The sequence below is a fragment of the Dasypus novemcinctus genome, chromosome 10 (genome assembly GCF_030445035.2).
Source record: "Dasypus novemcinctus isolate mDasNov1 chromosome 10, mDasNov1.1.hap2, whole genome shotgun sequence".
NCBI lineage: Eukaryota > Metazoa > Chordata > Mammalia > Cingulata > Dasypodidae > Dasypus > Dasypus novemcinctus.
In genome coordinates, this window is record NC_080682.1 from 42,372,169 (window position 1) to 42,393,486 (window position 21,318).

Consider the following 21,318-nt stretch of genomic DNA (forward strand, 5'->3'; position numbering starts at 1 on the left):
CTGGTCTGTCAAATTCTAAATCCCACAAATTTGCACTAAATTCTGCGGTCTTCCAAGAGTAGAATGAATGGCACCAATTTCACAATATTCTCTAAATTGTTCACATGAATTGGAGCAGAGGTGTGTGATAAAAGATTCTGAGACACAAACTTTCTCATCTCATTTCACCAAGAAATATTAATAGGTATTAAAATAAATGGGCTTTACAATAAGGGGCAGATTTCTGGAGTAGAAACATATTTAGTACTTCTCCAGGGACTTCCTTGGTACTCATGATCAGAAATTCAATGACACAAGATGCTAAGAGGCAATGAAAATATAAAAATACCAGGATGCAATTTTCAGATAAACACTTCTCTACATTACAAGCTAATATCAGATTGAGACCTTTCCTCTGCAAATCTGATAATCCCTCCATATGATTACCTTTAATTGAAATACAGATTGTTATCATGAGATAGTTGAAAAAAGAGATGGAAGGAAGGAAGGAGGAAGAGAGGGAAGGAGGGAGGAAGGGACTAATGGAAAAACTGTGGACAGAAGAAGAAGGAATAAAGAAGTGATTTTTAAACTACTAAAAAAATTGGTCAAAAATTTCTACTTCACATTTGAATTTAGTTTAAGTCTTCATACTATCTAAAATAATTATATTAGAATATATCATGGAGCCAACCAAGTTTTCTAAGATTCAGCAAGAAAATGTGACTTCTTTATTAGGACATTACACCAGAATATCAGAGAATTTTTACTTCATACAGAGAATAACAAGAGCAGTAAATCTATTTCCATTTTTTTTGTTTTTGTAATTTTGAAAGTCCAATTGAATTTAAAATCCACTTAAATATCATAGAATAATCAGACATACATTTGATTTATCATTTTCACATTTACACTACATCTCTGAGTTCACTTTTTCTGCCCCACAACCTTCTCATGGCATTTTTCGCCTCTGCATTCCTGAGTGTGTAGATGATGGGGTTCAGCATGGGGGTGATCACCGTGTAGAACACGGCCACCAGTTTGTCCTCAGTGAAGGTGGAGGAGGGTCTCATGTAGGTAGAGGAAGACTGCAGGTCCAAAGAACAGGAGGACCACTGTGATGTGGGAGGCACGGGTGAAGAGGGCTTTGTGCCTCCCCTCTGCAGAATGTTTCCTCAAATGGACCAGGATGGAGATATAGGAGGACACCAAGATGAGGAAGGAACTCAGGGTGATGATGCCATTGTTGACCAATATGGTAACCCGTTCCACAAAAGTGTCAGAGCAGGCAAGCTTGAATAAGGGCTGGAGGTCACAAAAGAAATGGTCAATCATGTTGGGACCACAGAAGAGCAATTGGACGATGATGAAAATCTGAATTATGGATTGTATAAAACCCCCAGCCAGGAACCAGCAACTAGTACTTGACACAGTTGATGACTCATAATGATCGTGAAATGAAGAGGCTTACAGATGGCCACATAGCAGTCATAGGCCATCAAAACCAGCAAAAGGGCCTCAGTGACCCCACAGAAGTGAAAGAAGAAGATCTGAGCCAGGCAACCCTCCAAGGACATGGACTTGATTGTAGCAAGAAAGTTTGTGATGAATTTAGGGACAATAGTAGATGAATAACTGATCTCCACTAGAGAAAGGAAGCTAAGGAAGAAGTACATGGGGGAATGGAGACTTGCTAATGCTGTCAGGATAATAAGGCCATTGCCCACCACCATGGCCAGGTACACAGAAGAAACACCACAAAGCATGTTCTCTGCACCTCTGGATCCTGGAAAAGGACAGTAAAAATTAATTCAGACACATTATTTGTATGTGCCACAGATTCCGTTTGGTGAAGGTTATCTCATAGAAGAGTCAAGTGACAAGACACTATCATATATCAATCCTTCATGTGTGTTTAGCATTGGAAGTTTATAGAAACCTTTAACATGCATTATCTGACTGATTTGCTTGCTTGCTTGTTTGTTTGTTCAGTTGCATGGTAAATATGTAACATTCGGTGCTCAAGAGCCTTCTCTGCACAAGACATTATTCAAACAACCTCACAAAAATTCCATGATCCCCATACTACAAATAAGGAAAACAAGGCTTAGAGAGGTTGTGATTTAACTAAGCCTCCCAGAAAGGACTGGACCCAGAATTAGAACCAAATCAATATTTTTGAGCTTCTATGTTATTTCTAGTACACCACAAAGTCAAAAATAATCACCATTTTGACACTATTTAACATCCATATTAATTGCTAACATTTCTCCATTCTCAATCATTTCTCATCATGCTTTTGCTCTAAGATAATCTCAAGTGATCTATTTCTAACCTCTTCTTCCTCCACTTATACTTCAGAAAATCCATTCTCATTGATATATCTCTATTTCTGAAGAGTGGCTTTGATAGTTTCCTTACTTGACCCTCATAAGATTCTGAACTCTCACAGGCACTATGACTTTAAAAAAAAAATGGTTCATGAATTTTTACAATTATTTCTAGAAAACTTATGTCATATGAGTGTGAAGAAGGTATCTGGGAAGAGCATAGCTATCTGTAAAAAATAGTTTCAAAATAATATATGGGTATTTACACGTTTGCTTATTCTATGTTAAAATATCCTACAGATTAACACTTTGGCATCAGAAAATGATTTATTTTAATTCAGTTCCCTGAACCAAACATTTTATTAAGATCCTACCATGCTCTGAAGGGATTCAGGATATAGAAAAGAAGATGTAAGGTAGTCCTTGCCCTCAGGGAGCAGACAATTTCATGAAATTAGAGACCACACTTGTGAAAGTACAAAGGCAAAGATATTGAAAATTTCTCTACTTTTAAAACTACATTAAAGTATCTCTTTTTCTGCTTATTCTTACTTCTTTCACTTGTGCCTTCATCGTGAAAATAGATTAAACACCAATACCATCCCCAACTTTCTCTCATAATGAAAATGAGAGAATCCTAGTAACATGGCTGGCTAGAAACAGCAACTGCATAGCCTAGAACCAGGACACCAAAGAGGAGCACAAGGAGAGAGAGAGAAAGGAAGATGGGGCTTGATTACTGGTTTTAAGGAGATGTAACAAAGGAAGCATCCAAAAACAACCCAAGAAGTCTGGAAAAGAGTTCTGGTGCCTGAAGGAAATAGAAGCTTGTGGTTAGCTAATGGTTACCATTTTTGTGCCATCCCTACAAGCACACAACCTCAGAGGCTGCTGCACTTAATTCTACATTTACTCTATGCTGGGCTGTGATGAGCACTTTCCAATGATCCTCTCCCTCCATTAATATTTCCAAATTAATATAGATAATTTATAGATGATGAAATTGAAGTTCAGAAACGTTAATCAAATGACCCAAGAAACAGTGCTTGTGAGTGGTTGAGCCAAAGCTGAAACTCAAGAATAAAGAAAAGTTAGGAGAAAGTGAGCAATCTTCAGGCAGAGAAAAAAGGGTTTAGCCATAACAATTCCTTAGAGAAATGTGACCAATTTCCATGACCTAGACAAAAACATCTCCAGATTCATTATTATGCTTTCCCCACAAACAGCACAAGTGTCAGAGGAAATCCCAATATAATGGGAGTAATTCAGTCCCATCAAATGTGAAAAATGAGTGAGTGAGACACAAAGAAGAAGGTGGGACTCAGATATCTCCATTTTCTCCTCCGTCCCATGGCAGGATTTGGAAAGAGGTGAGAGCTGCGGTTGTTGAGACTGAACTGTGGAATCCCATTATCTCCTGCAGGAGTGACCTGAGGGAACCTCTCATGCCAGGGTCTTATAACACCATCATCATTCTCCCACTCCCTGAGCCTTGAAACTTTAGAGTCACTTCTAATTCATGACTCTCCTCCACCTCCGTTATTTACACAATCCCCATGATCTTATTTATTTCACTTCTTCTTTCTTCTGTCTTCCTGCAACCATCAACTTCAGATGGGGCAGTAAGCTTCTATGAAGATTACTGCCACATTTACCTGCATCTCTGTCTCCTGGTGTCCCCAGCCTTTACCACCAAGTTTGTTCAGCACATTGGAGTTAGAAATTCTCCCGAGTTTCCTTCAACTTGAAAACCACTGTCTCCCTGTTGCCAAGTAACCATGCCTAAAATCTTCCATCTAACCTTTAAGACCCTTCACAATACTTGCCCAGTCATCTTCAAAACCACCTCGATGTCCACTAAGCAACAACACATAACCTTATTTCTATTCATGGGTCTCATCACAGTCTCCTAAATGCAAGTTGATTCCCAACATAATAGCATCCTTCTAATTTTCCTGTGTACTAATGAGTCCAGCCATCTTTGTCCACCTCTTCAACTCCTACCAAGTTGATAATGTGCATTGTCTAGAAAGCCTTCCTTGATTACTTCAAATCTCATTCATTAGCTCTGCTTGCAACATAGAAATTGATTAAATGATCTTTCTGTTCAATGCCATAAGGCACAAAGTTCAGCTCCTTATAAGCCCCTAAGAAATGTAAAATATAATTGTCATCATACTTCTAAAATGCAAATATGATCAAGTCATGCATTGCCTTTAAACCCATCAATACTTTCCCATTGCCTATGAGATTAAGTCCAATATCATTAACATAGCATATAAGACTTTGTTGATCTTTCCAGCTTCACTTGCCATCAACCACCAGAACTTATACTCCATCCATCCTGAACCATGCGTCATTCTCCCAATTTGCTCTCTCATTTACATGCATTTTCTGATTCTGTTTCCTCTATTGGTATGCACCCCTTGCCTCCTAATGACCTTGTATTCTCACTTTAATGTTCAGGTTAAGTATTACCCATTACTCCACTCCCAGCCTATAAGTAATCTTCTTCCTACTGGAGTACAGAGCATATTTTATTGTAATTATTGTTTCTGTATTTGTTTCCCATGTCTACCTTTTTAATCTCTGTATGAACAAGTAAAATTAAGTACTAAATAGATGTAACTGAATTGAATTTTAAAATGAAGAAATCTACCACTTACACTTGGAACCACACTACTCATCACACTCTATTTCTATTATTATTGCTCAAGATGATTTGTTGTTATCAGATTGTCTTCATGAAGAAAGTCTATTTGTTACTCCTTGAACTCCCACAGCACTTAATTGTTACCCTCACAATTATTTTCAGTATATTTATAGACTCTTAGTAGGTAATAAATTGATTAACCAGTAGGCTGATAAAAAATATAGAACTTTTTAAAAAATTATCTGTCTATATTTACCGTTCAGTCTCTGTTAATCTCATATAACTTGGGTGAGACTCCTTCTCACAAAATATGTAAAGTTGTGAACACTATAGTTCATCATTATTCCAGAAATGGACATTTTACTGCATGGGTGAAATCCACACATGCTACAACTTTGTAATAGAAGTATTTTCCTGTCTTACAGATTATTTTCCAAGAGGTTGATGGGATATGTCCCTAAAATAATTTCACTCCACACCAGACATTTTTTTCTTCTCTGAACTGACCAGTGTTAGTTTGGACATGTACTGTCCAATACTCACTTAATGAAAAATTTTTTACACATACACACATGCACATACACATACACAACAAACACATATATATCATATGTGAGACATTATGTTGAGAATACCACATGATATGTATTTGCATTAAGGGAAACTAAGATAATTACAGCAGATGATTTCTTGGGATTGTAGCAAGAGAAAGTAGGCAATGAATTTCATATGGGCAAGTGATATACCTTTAGTATGATGGAAGTTCCAGGAGCATAAAGATTTGAAAGACTGTCTTAGGAAAACAAAACAAGATCCCTTCACCCACTCAGAGATGTACTTAGAATTCTGGTTAATAGTGTTAGTATTGCAGCCAGTCCCCAACTCTTATCTCTTCTACCCGCATATCATATGTTCTTAGGAACAAAGTTTCTTACATTTTTTGAATAGGGTACAACTCATATATTACACAGTTGTTGCAAGAATTAGATGTGAGGTAAAATATGTAAAACACTTACCATGCATTAGTTAGAGAAAAAGAATGTCCCAATAAATAGCAGTAATTATGGACTCAGACCTGCTAGAATTTTGTTATATTTCTCTCTGCTTTTCTTTCACCCTTTCCCAGGAGAGGTATAGTAACAAACCTCTTCTTCCCTCAAGAACCTGCCCAAATAAAACTTGTACCCTATGATCATGGATTACAGATGCTTCAGGGTTCAAAAATTAAGGTGTGCAAGTGATGGTATGGACCCTCACTAGGTATAATTTTATACTCCTACATAAAGCCCAATGAGAGAAATCTGACAAGGACAATATAATAGCATGATAAAGAGCTGAACGGACCTCTTGCTACAAGCTCAAATCAAATCCCAAGGGTCTCATTCCCACCACTTACTTGGGACCCCAGAATTTAAGTGCTGAAAGACACTTTAGGGCACATTTTCTGGGCAGTCTTCTCATTTTACATAAGCAGAAACTCAGTATCAGAAAAGGAAAGTGACTTGCTCCAGTTCACACAGTGATTTGGAGCCTCTTACTTATATTCAGTCAATCTGGAAAATCCTTCTGGCTATGGGATTACCTACCTTTAGACCAGGTACTGATTTGGGCACTATTCACCCTTAAAGCAAGGAGTTGAAACTGAAGGCTCTTTCACTTTCATTCTTCAAACCATTCTCCTTCTGTTGTAAGAGCTCATCACTCAAGGGGATGTCTTAATTGAAGAGACTAAAGAGGGAAGCCATGGAGCACAGAAGGAGCTCATCAGAAAAAGATACAGCCACCAAGGACCTTCATCTATGTTGGAAACTGAGGCACAGTGGTCTCACAAGGAGAGACGTGCTGTTTCCATGGCTATGCTTGCACCCTAAGGAATGCAGTAATTAAGAGTTCCCGGCAAACAGGATGAAGCTGTTAAAGGCTGAAAGAAAAGATGAGCACATACATTTTGTAGTAAATAGAACACTTAGACTGTACCTTGAGATAAGGTTTTTTGAGTTCCTTAGACTTCCTTAGTAATGCTAATAGTTAACTGCATGTTGCAGCTTGTTGTCACATAGACTTGGGTGTATAGAGAGCCCCTTGTAAACAAGAAAGTTGTCTGAGGAGTCTACTCACAGACCCCCTGATCCCAGCTCTCTCGCTTTTTCTTTCTCTTTGTTTTCTTCTCCCTTTTCTCTTTCTTTCATTCCTGATACCCTTCGGGTCCAAATCTCCAATATCTGGTGCCCAACATAGGGCCCAAAGAAGTGAGTCTTCCAAACCAGTATGGGGAACTGCAGAAAAGACTTTGTTGAAGGTCAAGTGAGACATCCAAAGGAGAGTGACTGGAGTCTTCAATATTAAGTAAGTAAGTAACATTTCCGCAAAGTATCAGGGTAATGGGTAATCAAGTGGGACATGCAGAAGCATATTCGCAAGTGTTAAAACTTTATTGAAAGTTAATGGGATGCCTGTAAAAAGTTCCCAACACATCTATATTGAAAATCCCCAGTGGGCTAAGCCACTTCATCTCAGTAAGCCACCAGGTTGAACGGAAGAAAATTTAGAGCTGAATGGAAATTTGAGGCTCATTAATACAAACTCATCCATTTATTCTTGAAGCAACTAAGGGCCAAAGGGTTTACATGACTTCTCAAAGTCATATTGACATGGGCTATGGGTGGGAGGCTCTTTGTCTCTTCAGAGATAACCTAAGCTGTCTGTGACTTGTGGGCGTGAGATGGTAAGAGGCTGAAGTCCTGCCCTTGGTGACCATGCAGCGACTCCAGTCCCAGGAAACAGTTTAACAGTGCAAGGTTTATAAACTTTAAGTATTCAGGGGAAATGCAAACCAAATATGCTAAAAGCTTATCTAGAATGTATGAAGTCCATGCTAAAAGCTTACCTAAGATGTGGAAGATATATATACTAATTCAAGCGTATTGAGAACTGAAACAAAACAACCATTTAACCTTTCCTCTCTGTATAAAAGAAACTTGAAAGTCTTGTTCGGGGCTCCGGTTTGCAACAGGAAGCTCCTGAGTCTGGCTGGCCATCAATAGGCCATTTTTCCTTCTCAAAATCATTCCTGAGTTCTGACCTCTCTATATCCAAATAACTGAACCTCTCTCAAATTCTACAACATTTGAGTTTCTGGGGGCTTGTCCGGGATTGCAAACGAAGGCTGGAGTTTGTAGCATTTTGCTGCCCCTTCCAAATCCCTGAGGAAGTCGGGAGGACTCAGGTGAACCCCAAATCTGGGCACCCCTGGATTAAATTTAATCCAGAAAAGATGTGGGCTCCACCAGAATCTTCCCCATGAAAATCGAGGGCAATGGAAGGTCTGAAGAGAAAGATTCTGGGAACAAAAAAGAACTCCAAATATGGAAGAAGGTAAGACTCCCTGGGTGAGCACAATCTGGAAAGCCCTAGCTTTAATTGCTAGGAGGGGAGGCTGATCACCTCCCAAGAGAACCCTAGTAGCCCCAGAAAACTGAGGGGAAGCCGTTCTCTCTAGGTCTGGAAAAAAGGAGGAAAACTGGGAAAAAGCCTGGTGTTTTGAGTTTGTCTAACTGCATGTTAAAATCTAGTACTGGTCTTATATCCACAGAAGGAGTGGAGGCTTGATTATAATAGGAAGAAATGTTTATAGGTTCAAGTCCTAACGTCCTGGAAATTGGTCTGGATTGAAAAAAAAAAAAACTTGGTTACAGGAAAAGGGATCGGCTTTTCTAGTGAAGCTTGGTCTGGGTGTAAAGTTAAACAAGGAAAAAGGTCAGCTGGAATCTTTAGTTATGGTGCTGAATTGTGAATGAATTCGCTTTATACCAGATGTTAATGTTAAGTGTTCTCTCTAAAGTTTGTGATGGCTGCCATGGTGGAAAAATATATATATAGAACTTGTGGGTCAGATTAGTGACCTTTGTGCTTCTGTCTGTGTCAGCTCAATGCTAGTGTTGGAATTGTGTGGTTATGTAAAGTAGAATTTAGTTGAGCTGGAACACTCCCTTGCCACTAGGAAGAGGGTGAATTGATTATGGGGCAAAACTGCAGAGTCTGGATGTTTGCAGAGTCTGGCATACTCTGCTGCCTTGTCTCTGGTCCACCCCTTTGCCAGGGCTTGGAGGCCATCTGTGTCTGTGCCATGCACCCAGGTGTGTTGGGGCTGCCCCAGTCAGGGTGCTGAATTTAAGTAAATTCTGTCTGCCCATTTTAGCAGAAAGCTGGAAAGAGGGAAGCGGCTTGCCCCTTTCCAGTGAATCCACACCTTCTATTCATAAGCCACATTCCTATTTGATTGTTGTGCACCTGACTGCCTGGAAGGGGGGGAAGTGAAGGGGATGAAAAGCAGAATCAAAATAAATGCAGTAAATTTCCCTCCCTAGGGTGTCAAAGTCAAAATATGTTTGCATTCTGCCGAGGTTCTTAGAAGGTATTGTGGTAATTTTAAGTAAGGGAATGTGTTCTGTGAAGGTAAAATTTGTTTTAAAAGTATAAATAATTATAAAAAGTTTAATGAAGCATTGTTTAAATTAAGGTATTTAAATGGCTAATTCCAAAAAGTCTTTATTAAACAAGACCTGAATTGATAATACTACTAATAAAAGGTAATTTTATAACAGGAAAACTTGTTGGTGGCCAGCCTCCCCTGCCAACTTGCTTCTAAAAAAACTGTTTCTGGTATTACATGCTACTAAGTATTTAAAGTGAAGAAAAGTTCATTATTTTAACAATCTTGTTTACTGTTAATGGCAATTATACGTTGTAAGAAGTTTGCCTGGTAACTTAGTATGTGGGATATATGGAATGTGTTTTTGTTGTTAAAGAAACAGGAGATGATTTTGTCCTAAGATAAAATGATTGATTATTGGAAAGAGTAGAGTGTGGGACAAAACCTGAATGATAATGAAAGTGTAGAAGGTTAGTGGAAGGAAAATTTTTATGATTAAAATTGAGTAAGATTTAATAAGTCTATATAAAGTTTTAAAGGGTTTAGTATCAAGTAGTATACTGATGCAAAGTTAAAATTTTGTTCTTTCTCAAAGTCTCTCAAGTCATTAGTCTCTTTTAGTAAAAGTTTCATGAATAATCAATATACAAAGAAAATCTGTTTTATCAAAATAGCTTCTTGTGCTTTAACCTCATCATTTCCTCAGTGTTTAAAGAAGAGTCTCTTTTAAAAGAACATTATGTTCTAGAAATCAAATCCTGAAAAGTAGCTTTTTATTTCAAACTAACTGCAAAAGATTTGTTCTTTTACCTTGAAAAATTAAAGTAATAGTTAAGTTCATTTAATATGTTATAAGTTGAATGAAAGGTATTTAAAGGTGTTATAAAGTTAACAGGTTTAAAAAATTAAAAAAACTGTAACTAAGAGTTAAAATCATTTATAAATGCATTTATATTGTAAAACAGCAGAAAGATAATAACTGAAATTATAACTGGGTAAATTCAGCCTGAAACTATTATTGTAAGTGTGAATTCTAAACTAACCTTACCTTTGTTTATGGTTACTTCAAGCCTAGCCTCACCCCTTGCCATTGCCTATGGTTATTTCATAACAGCTCCTGTCCTACTGGTATTAGTAACCCTGCTTTCTCTCCTGAATCTATGTGTGGACTGGATTGCTGCCTGGTGGAATTCTTAGCCCTTGGGTTTAAAGGACCACTGGAGTTTTATTATCTCCAAGGACTGGGGAGAATAAAGGGAGTCTCCTGCCTTGACTGTCAGTGTTTCTAAGAGTGGCAATTCATGAGAGAAACCAGTTTGTCTCCCTGAGGCTTCCAACAGCCACCGTGAATATACATAGAATTAATCTTGTTGCTTATCCAAAATTCTGCTAAAAGTAGTAAAATATAAAGTTCTGAAACAAAAAAATGGTGCTAAAGCTTTGAGAACATTTTGGTTACAATCCATTAATTAAGAAGGAAAATTCTTGTGTAAAACTGCATGGTCATAGTGTAAAACTGCACAGTTTTGGGAAAGGGGCCTCCTCTTTGCAAAGAGCTTTAAAGGCAAGACTAGGTGTGGCAGATTAAACCTATCTACTAGGCTAAGGAATTAAGAATCAGGATGCCCCATAATTTCCCAGTTTAAACATTTTTTCAGCCATAAAATGTAGAAAAACAAAGATTAGTTTAGTTTTCACATAAAAGAAGAAAATATTGATTAATGTAACCTGGCAGCCGACTGCCCCAGTCTCCCATTCCCGGGTTAAACAGCAACAAAGGAAACCAGCTTAAGCCAGTCCTATAGGCAATAAAAGGATGCCCAAGAAAGAGCTAAGTCAATACCAATTCAGCACTAGATTCCATTCCTTCTTTGACAAAGGGGAACAGGTGAAAACTAAAATGGTTGGAATGTGATAGAGGAAGCAGTTAAATCACAAACTTTTGTGCGGGAAAGTTGGATCTTTTCAGATAGACTGTAACTTCTAAAGTATCCAATGTATGGAGAAACAGAGGAAGAGCTTGAGTGCTAGGCTTAGGGGTATAAATTGTGTCATTTTTCTTTGTTCAGGGCACCAGCTGTATTTTCTGGTTGTGCGCCCCTTCTTGCAAGACTGAGAATAAATTCTTTTCTTCTCCACAATTGGGTGAGCCTTGTTTTCTTCCAGAAGATTTCTTTCCAACAAAAATAAAGGTAATTAGTGGCTCTATTGACAAATTTCGGTAAGTAAAGTCCATAAAAGCTATGGAGAGATCTTTGCAGGATTATGATTAAACGAATTAAGTAATTGTGTAATGTGTTTTGAAACCTGGTAGTCAATGTGCTTTTTAAAAAATTATTCATTTTCATAACTTAAAAGAAAAGTTTTAGCTTCCTGTAAAGATAAAAAGAGAACATTCCTTGCATAAACTATAATGGTTTCAATTTTATTTAGCTTAAGTGTAATCTCCCATAGTTAACTTATAAACTAAATTAACATTATATGTACAAAATCTTTAAAGTAATAAAAATTTAAGTTCACGTTAATAAAGTTAAGCTTAAAAAAAGATTGTAGATATGCTCTCTTAAAGAAATAAAGTAAATTTTTTGGTTAGTAATTATAATTTACTAAGTTTATTTAAATGTAAGGTAACTAGTCATTGTGGTTGTAGTCAATTATAAAAAGGTTGTAAAACATCTTCCAAATTGAAAACATTTAAGTAATTCTAGTTCTAGAAGTCATTGTTAACTAAAAACTTGGATTGGTATTGGTTGCAAAAAATAACTTGGTGGTAATTAAACCTGTCTGAAGGCCACCACAAGGTGCATATTTAAGTAAATGGTAATAAAAAGTTATCTTGATTCTATTGGGAATCTTCTGTTTTCATTTTAACAAAGGAAAATAATTTTTTTGCCTCAATTACTAAAGTAAAATACCTAATATTATCTTCATGGTAAAATTATATAAGTAAACAGTCATTTGATATATGTTGTGTTGCATTAAGTTGTTTAAAATATATATAAAAACAAGGAATAAACTTTAATATTGTCAAACTCTTTTGTGCATTCAAACCAGGCCTTAAATACATTGCAAGTTACCTCTCCATGTGAGTTATTGGCTAGGCTGGTCACTGACCCCTCAGTTAGAAATATTTGCTACATCAGCCTCTGGTTCTGTTCCTGAAGTCGATGGAAACTACGTTGCAGTTTCAAGCACCTGCAGCAGACAATGATGACTCGGTATAGCCAAGTGTACAATGGATATCACCCCACAGTGCCAGAGAGCACTATGCGCCAGGCTAGTAGAATACTGGAAACTCCCTAGAATCAACAATGCTGCAACTTGCTCGCTGTGAGAAGAACATTCTAAATGGAGCCATGATACCAGAATACTGTAAGTAAAACTTAAACACAATTGGCATTATGGCCTGCTCCCATGGAGAGATAACATGTAAATTATTTCAAACCTGATACTTAAAACTATCAATGGCAAATCTGAATCCTTATGCATTAAGTAATACATTAGTTAATATTAAGTGCTGTACTTTTATCCTGTACTAAATATATGCCTAATAATTATAACGATATCTTTTCTATTTTGGATCAAGTGCAAAAGTATTTTAGACATGTTAAATTCCTGGTAAATTCATTTTCTAAACAGTTAATAAACATGTCTATAAAACAAGGGGGCAATCTCAGCCAGGCTCAGTCAACTTATTATATTCTACTATACTTTACTGTGTAGCAAAAATGAGGCTTGCTTGCTAACAATGAGTCACCTATCGAACAAGTCAAAATTACTAGAAATTGTACAATTAAAACCAAAATGTAAAAAACCTTTATTCTGTAGTTCTGATCACTCCCACAGCTAAAAAACTAAGAAAATTTCCAACTTGGTGTACTAATCCTGAGTGAAACCAAATGCCCAAGGGGTGCCAGTTCACCAGGAGCATCTGACAGAGCACATGAGTGCCAATCATTAAACAGCTTGAAATGTGTCTTCAAACAAAGCTAAGTATATCTATTGCAATTTCTCTCTAAAAATAACTTTAAAAAAGTATATATATATATATACGTATATATGTATGTATGTATATATATATATATATATATACTGTTCCCACCAGCTTTTATAAAGAAGCGCCATCTTTATAAGCACCTAATCTTGTCTACCTCTGTAATCCAATGTCCTCTTTTGAAAACAGGTATTCCAAATTTTTAATTAAGTTCAGAGTGAACATCTTATTAACCATATTAAAACTTCACCCAACTTCGTACAGAAGGCCAGATCCATCTTCCTCCAGTTAAGATAAAATAAGAGTTTTACACCTTGTTAGTCAATGACTACAGCCCATGGCCAGCAGGAAGCAGTTACAGAAAAGAGATCATCTCCCTTCAGCGCCCCTTTTAGATTAAAGGAGTAAACTCTTTAAGGGTAAAACAAAATTGATAGATGGATCTGTAACCTGACTAGAAATCCACATGAGTGCTGGTGGCCCCGCCACAGGATTCTGCTGTCCAGAATAAAAACTTCTAAACTTCTAAAAACAAAGTCCTGGATGCTACACTAAAGATTGATAAATAATCAATCACAACAACAAACAGCCATCCACCTTATAGCTCCAACAATAATTATGCCAAAGCTTAGCAAGTTAAACTTTGGCAAAGGGGGGAAATGGTGTGGGCTATGGGTGGTAGGCTCTTAGTCTCTTCAGAGATAACCTAAGCTGTCTGTGGCTTGAGGGTGTGAGATGTTAAGAGGCTGAAGTCCTGCCCTTGGTGACCATGCAGCGACTCCAGTCCCAGGAAACAGTTTAACAATGCAAGGTCTATAAACTTCAAATATTCAGGGGGAAATGCAAACAAAATATGCTAAAAAGCTTATCTAGAATGTATGAAGTCCATGCTAAAAGCTTACCTAAGATGTGGAAGATATATATGCTAATTCAAGCCTATTGAGAACTGAAACAAAACGACCATTTAACCTTTCCTTTCTGTATAAAAGAAACTTGAAAGTCTTGTTTGGGGCTCCAGTTTGCAACGGGAAGCTCCTGAGTCCAGCTAGCCATCAATAAACCATTTTTCCTTCTCAAAATCATTCCTGAGTCCTGGCCTCTCTATATGCAAATAATTGCACTTCTCTCAAATTCTACAACAATGTAACTACTTATTGGCTGGGACGTAAACTTACTGATAGGCAAAGAAGAGTTATTTTCATAATACAGGGATTCTTTTAATGGTTCAGATTTTGTGATTGTAATTGACCACTAGTAAGGTAAGCCTTCCTTGCGCACAAAATTCCATGTGCCCTGTGATCTTTAGAAAATTAACTGCCTTGGTTGTGTGGATAAATGATAAAGGGAAAGATTCCCAAAATCAATCCCATGACCAACTCTGAATGTACTGTTTAGAAACAGAATAAAATCTACAAGAAGCAGCAAATTAGAGAATTTTAGGCCCTGTTTTTCATTTATAAATTCCACTCACACAACAGAATATCAAAATGGTTCTTTTGGTACAGAGATGCTTGAATAATTTAAAATAAACTGAGCCACACGGTAAGATCAGGGGTCAAAATTCCCCATGAAATTCCTCATCTCTAGTGTAAACCACTTCCAAGAAACCGTGTGTTAGAAAGAGTTTTGAAATGTGTTTTAATTAATTCAGTTTGAGACTTTGAAGAAGTTACAAACATCCAGTAATTATGCCCTGAGAGAGAAAAGCAAAGATATGACATTGGAATAATTTTTGTCCCAATTTGAGTTATGATGGGAATATGAAACTGAAAAGAGACAAAAAGATAGGATTGATCTGAGAGCACAGTTGACAGCTGGGTAACTTTAGGCAATTCCCTTTGCTCTTCAGCTTGCAATTCCACAGCCATAAAATGATGCAATTGCAGCCAATTTTCTTCAGTGTCTTTTCTCACTCTAACAGCTACATTACAAGATCACTTAGACCTGATGGCTTCAACACCCCCTCTAGGAAGGTGATTACGGTTATGATGATCACAATTATATAACTGACATTTATGAAGCTCCTACTACATGGCTGGCAGTGTAACAAATATTTTGCATACGTTGCCTCTAAAATTCATAACAACCCTGTAAGGAAAATTGACTTATTGACCATTGTTGTTGGGGCTTTTGTTCCTCTCCAACAATGACTTTCCTCTACTCCTTTCAAAGACACACAAATTTTGTTTTGTGGAAACCAGAGCACCCCCATCCCTAGAAATTTATTTTGGATGATGTTGATCACCTAGAGACATGCTTTATTCTATAAGGGAGAAATGTCTGGGTGAGTCTTTGTGTTGCTCTGCAGTAGCAGCTGCTTTCCCCATTCAAGCTTGTGCCAGCAATGTGGATTTTCTCCAGTGTCCTGCCCTGCCCCCAGTATTTCTCTTGAGCACCCACTGGAGGTCCCCATATGGAAGAGCCTACAAATGATCGTGATCTCCCCAAGTCTATCTAGTTCCTAGGGATTCTGTACTCTCATGATAGCCCCACATTTGGCCTTGAAACAATTATTTTTAAATTTTAGCCTTACTTTTCTTACCCACTTCTATGGCTAAGATTATTGATAACTAAAATGCTCTCCCAGTGAGCCAGTGCTTGTGTTCTATCTCACATAAAGGGGAAAAACTTTCATTAGATTCCAGTTTATTTGGTTACTCTACAACTTCAAGCCTCTAATATATTCAAACCGAGTTATGGATTTGGATTTGTTATTTATGCAGCTTTTTCTTGCTAGCAATCTAGGAACAACATGTTTTCCAATGCTCTACATCCTAAGTGAAAAGCCGAAAACCTGGGAATAAATCTTCTAAATCTGTGGAACACCCACACACAGAAAATTAGAAAACATCACTTAGAGAAATTAAGGAAGATCCAAATAATTTGAAGGGATTATTTAAAAATCAACAATTTAATAGAGACATCAACATGAATGCAGAGTGAGATGCAAGTAAAAACTGGTAGAACATCTTTCACAGAGCACCAGAAAATAGTTTCAAAGTTTCAGCAATAAAGGCGATCACCAAATAAAGGGGAAAAACAGAAAATAATCATGGCACTCTGCGACGGTTTGCTCGGTTGGTAGAGGTGGGGTCTGGCTGCGGACGAGGGGTCGGTCCAGCTTGGGACGAGGGGTTGGTCCCGCTTGGGACGAGGGGTCGGTCCCACTTGGGACGAGGGGTCGGTCCGGCAGCAGACAAGGGGTCGGTCTCACAGGGGTTGCGCGGTTTGGCTGACGGGGTCGCCCGGAGAAGCAGGCGATGAACTGGGGACAAGGGAGGCCAGGCCCTTGTCGGGGGCTCTCAGGACTGGAGGGCGCACGGCAGAAGAACTACCGCGGAGACAAGGTAAACACGCAAGTCCAACTTTATTGAGGGAGAGGCAACAGTTTTATAGGGGCTGGGGAAGGCTGATTGGTCGAAGTCACGTCCTGTTCTGATTGGTTGCCGGAGAAAGGTCAGTGGGAGGTACTGGACAGGGGAGGGGTGGTGGTTAGGGATTGGCTGTCGCTGTTGCTGGGGGAAGGGGCAGGGTTTAGGGATTGGTGGCTGCTGTTGCTGGGGTAGAGGGCAGACTTGAGTTTCCCGCCCACGCCTGGCTGTTGCTGTTGTGGGTGGGGGAGGAGGCAGACTGGAATTTTCCGCCCTGCGCCTGCGCAGGGAGAAAGAAGAAGAAGGGTGTTGCCTCATAAGGCATCGTGTGGCGCTATCCGGGAGGAGGGGCGGCCGCGGAAGCATGGCTGCCGAGAAGGGGAGACCCGAGGGCACTCAGCGCCCATGCCGAGCTCCCTTCAGGGGTGGCTGTGAGTTCGACCAGCCACCCTATTATGGGGGCAGCGCCTTGGCCTACCGCGGCTGCTCCCCCACCGGGCCAGCAAACCACTCTTCAGCCCGAGGGGTGACCACAGCACTCTACTCCCCTTTCTAATCCCCTCACTGGCTTGGCACAGAGTTACCCCATGAACCCAGTGTGGGTCCCTGAACCCAGATCTGGAAAGAAAAGTACACATCTTGTGAAAATTCAATGGTGCATGTATGTCTTGCCAGTCTATCACGGGAAAACCTGAAGGACTGACCAGACACTTGTTGCAGGCTCATCATCATAGAACTTGGCCTTGCACTTGGAGGTGACTCACAGAGCTTGCCTACTGAATGCTGTAGGAGAAGGGTCAAATCACAGCTGCCTAGGGTAAAGGATTACCTACTGTGAACAAACATTAGAGCTTCAAGGACTATAATGAAACACTATTTCTGAGAGAAGAGGGGACATTTGGATCCTTGTAAAAGGGGCAATTCCTAGAACCTAGCACGTATGTCCAGGACAGGTCTAATGCTAAGAAAAATCTATACTTTCATGCCAGCAGCTCTCTGAAATCACTGTTAAAAACTGTTAAGCACCGAAAGAGAGCACGGGCACAGGTCAATCTGCAAAGACTTAGTAAAGACTTTTTTTTAAGTTTTAGGAATAAGGAAAATGTTAGCTGGATGCAAGCTTAAATGACAGATGCTTCAGTGTCTGAATTCAGACACAATAAAATTAAAAAATATCTAGGGTGCAACAAAGATTACAAAATATTTTTAAAAAAAGAAAGATGCCCCATGCAAAGGAGCAGGAGCAAGCATTAGAAACCACCAACAAAAAGACTTTTTTTTCGGGGCACTAGGATCAGCAACTAAACCCAGGACCTCGTACGCAGGAGGCCGGTGCTCAACCACTGAGCCTCATTGTCTCCCCTGAGCTGGCTCTCTCATCTGTTTGCTTGTTGTTTTTCATTTTGCTTGTGGTTTGCTCATTGTTTTGTTCATTGTTTGTTTGGTGTTTTGCTTATTGTTTGTTTTCTTTAGGAGGTACCAGGAACCAAACCCCAGCTCATGTGGTAGGTGGGCATTCAATTGCTTGAGCCACATCTGCTTCCTAAAAAAACACTTTGAAAAACTCATCCTAAATATGCTCAATGTGTTAAAGGAAAAGACAGGCAACCATCTAAAGGAATCATGAAAACAATAAATGAACACAAAGATAATATCAATATAGACATTAAAATCTTGAAAAAGTACAAAATAGAGCTGAAGAGCTCAGTAACAGAAATTTAATATTCCCTAGAGGGGTTCAACAATAAAAACGAGCTGGCAGAAGAAAGAACCATTTCTCTTGAGAATAAGAAAATTGAAATCAGCCCATCTGAAAGAAATAAGAAAAAAGAATGAAGAAAAGTAAATATAGACAGAGTCCTGTAGGACAACATAAAGTGGACACATAGTAGGAAATACTGGAAGGAGAAAGAAAGGATAGAAAAAAATATTCAAATAAATAATGGCTGAAAACGTCCCCAGTTTAATGAAAGACATGATGATATACATCCAAAAACCTTAACAAACTCCAAACAGGATATTGCAAATATCATTCTTCATATCAGAACCAATGCAAGCAAGGAGAGAGTAGAGTCCTGTATGAAAGAAAAATTTTTTAAAGAAAAATTTGTCAAGCTATAAAACATACATTGCAAGAATATCTTATAAAACCAGAGACAAAATAAGACATTTTCTTGCATACAAAAGCCAAGAATTCATCAGCACACTCATAATAAAAGATATGAAAGGAGTCTTTAATGCAGAAGTAGAGTGATTCTAGATGGAAATATGGATCTCTACAAAGGAATGATGATCACCAAAAATGAAACTGCATGAGTAAATATATGTGATTTATTTCATAGTACTTAAACCTATTTAAAATATTATTCACTGTTAAAACAAAAATAAACATGGCCTAAATATCCTTGGTTACTGACTGATTATGGTTGACTGAGAGGAATTAGGATACCAGATTCCTAACAATTCTACTTATCCAGTTCAGCAATTTTAACAGCATGGATATAATAATTGTTGCAGAAATGCCCAGGAGTCAATATATCATAATCTATTGGGTGACTGAAGCAGACTTATAGTCTATCCTACAGATGGAGAATCATGCCGACTTTGATTGAGAGTACATGTTTATATGCAAAAGTCATTGAAAACGTCACACTCACCCAAGCTCCACTGTAAAATATACCTATAGGAGGAAGATGTGAAACTACAGAGGAAGGCTTCACTTTCATTATTTCTCCCTCAGCCTCTAACGTGGACTTTGTTGCAACCTTGCCAGAAATAACCTGGGCTGCGGTAATTCATGTTGCACTTTGATTTTAGTCCGTTCCTGTATTTAAGGAGAATAAAGATTATAGGAAATAGGTACAAAATTGGAATTGATGATAAAACTAATGTATAGAAGAGGGAAACGTCTAGAACAGCTAGAAAATTTTCTCATTAAGCATTGAATACTGAGTTGATATGGAGTTCTATATGGTTGGCACCCAATAGTCTATGACTGAATCATTTTCTTCAGCACTGCCTTCCATTTAAAGAAGAAAAAGGCAGTATATAAATTTATGGTTTAAATGTTTCAGTTGGTGTAGTGTCTTATATTGAGGCAGAAAAAGGCTATAATTTAACTTTATTTTGCAAGGATTGCTATTTATCCATCTTACATTATTTGAGAATCAAGATAAATGCAAACTTCATGCTAATCTGTTCTTATTGATACTTATCAGTCTTTGTAAAGGTACAATTAGCCAATACATTTATAAGAATTAGCTGTGTTTTGCTGTGGTAACAAATGAATACCTCAACATATACAATTTTATTTCCTATTCAAGGTAATTCCACCAAGGATTGAATGATCTTCCAGGGCAATTGTCCACTGTGTAATTACTCAGTAAGCCAGGTTGCTTCCTCTGTGTTGGCATGGCATCTCAATGTTTTAATTTTGTCCAGTCTTGCTAGAGCAGGGAAAACAAAGGTGAAGTGTGGAATACTGAGTCCTAACAGTTTCTGTCTGAATGTGAAACACATCACTAATACATTTTATTCACATGATACTACCTAAATTGAAAGGTGCTTAAAATATGGCAGGAGCACATGGATATTTGGTGATCATTGAGGATACTGATTTCCCATTGGGAATTAATTGTTTACTAAACTGTTGAATATCAATCTGTAGGTGATTTATATTTAATAGAAGATTTAGTCATGGCTGTTAAGTAATTGGTATTAATTTGTTTCTTATGAAGATAGAAGTGGAGTCACTACATTTTCTGGACTTTGGCATGAGCTTAAATTAGGATCCTCTTCTTTAACGTAGATGCAATCACTTGGAATTGCACTATAATTATCTACACCTCAAATAACATGATTTTATTATGCTGCAGCTAGTTTATAATTTTCTCATTAAATTGGAAAGTTCAGCTGCTCTGTCATGATTACTCAGTTATCATCAGCTCTCTTTTATACCTGCTGCTTTTGATCCTAGTAGCCAAGGTTCAAATCCATCCAGTAAAAACTATTTTGGAGGTAAAATGCTCTGTAGGCTGTTTTTGATAGAAAAAGTGCTCTACAAAAATCTTCTACCTGAGCATAACATGAGTAAGTTTACTCTCTGGCTGTGCCTGGAAGGATTTACTGTCTTTCCTTGATGTGACACAGAGAAAATATGGGTATTGCCCAGATTGTAATGTAAATGGTGTTCCCTTAATAAATGGTGCAGCATTAATTTGGGGTGACCTGCCTTGATGACTTTCATTCCTCCAAACCCATATCTTCCCATTTGATCCCTATCTCTCACAATAGTAAGTCTGCTCTGACTCTAACAGTTGGGACTAAAATTATGATTTGCAATAAATCATACAGTATTAATTTATAAATTAATACAGTATTAATTTATAAATTAATAATCTATACCTAGAGCACTGAAAGAATTGTCCCACTGATTATGAAATGCCATGGATTTTTCAAACATTGTGACAATTTTATGTCAATTAAAATGTTTTCTTGATCAATAATGTGTAAATGCAAAGAATTTTCTAAATAGAAGAGACTTTAGTCACCATTTAATC

At 37.9% G+C, this 21,318-nt stretch overlaps 1 pseudogene; it reads right to left on the reverse strand.

The window, feature by feature from the left end:
- Window positions 1–887: 887 nt before the first annotated feature.
- LOC101422256 (olfactory receptor 4B1-like) lies at window positions 888–21,221 on the reverse strand (annotated as a pseudogene).
- Window positions 21,222–21,318: the final 97 nt, after the last annotated feature.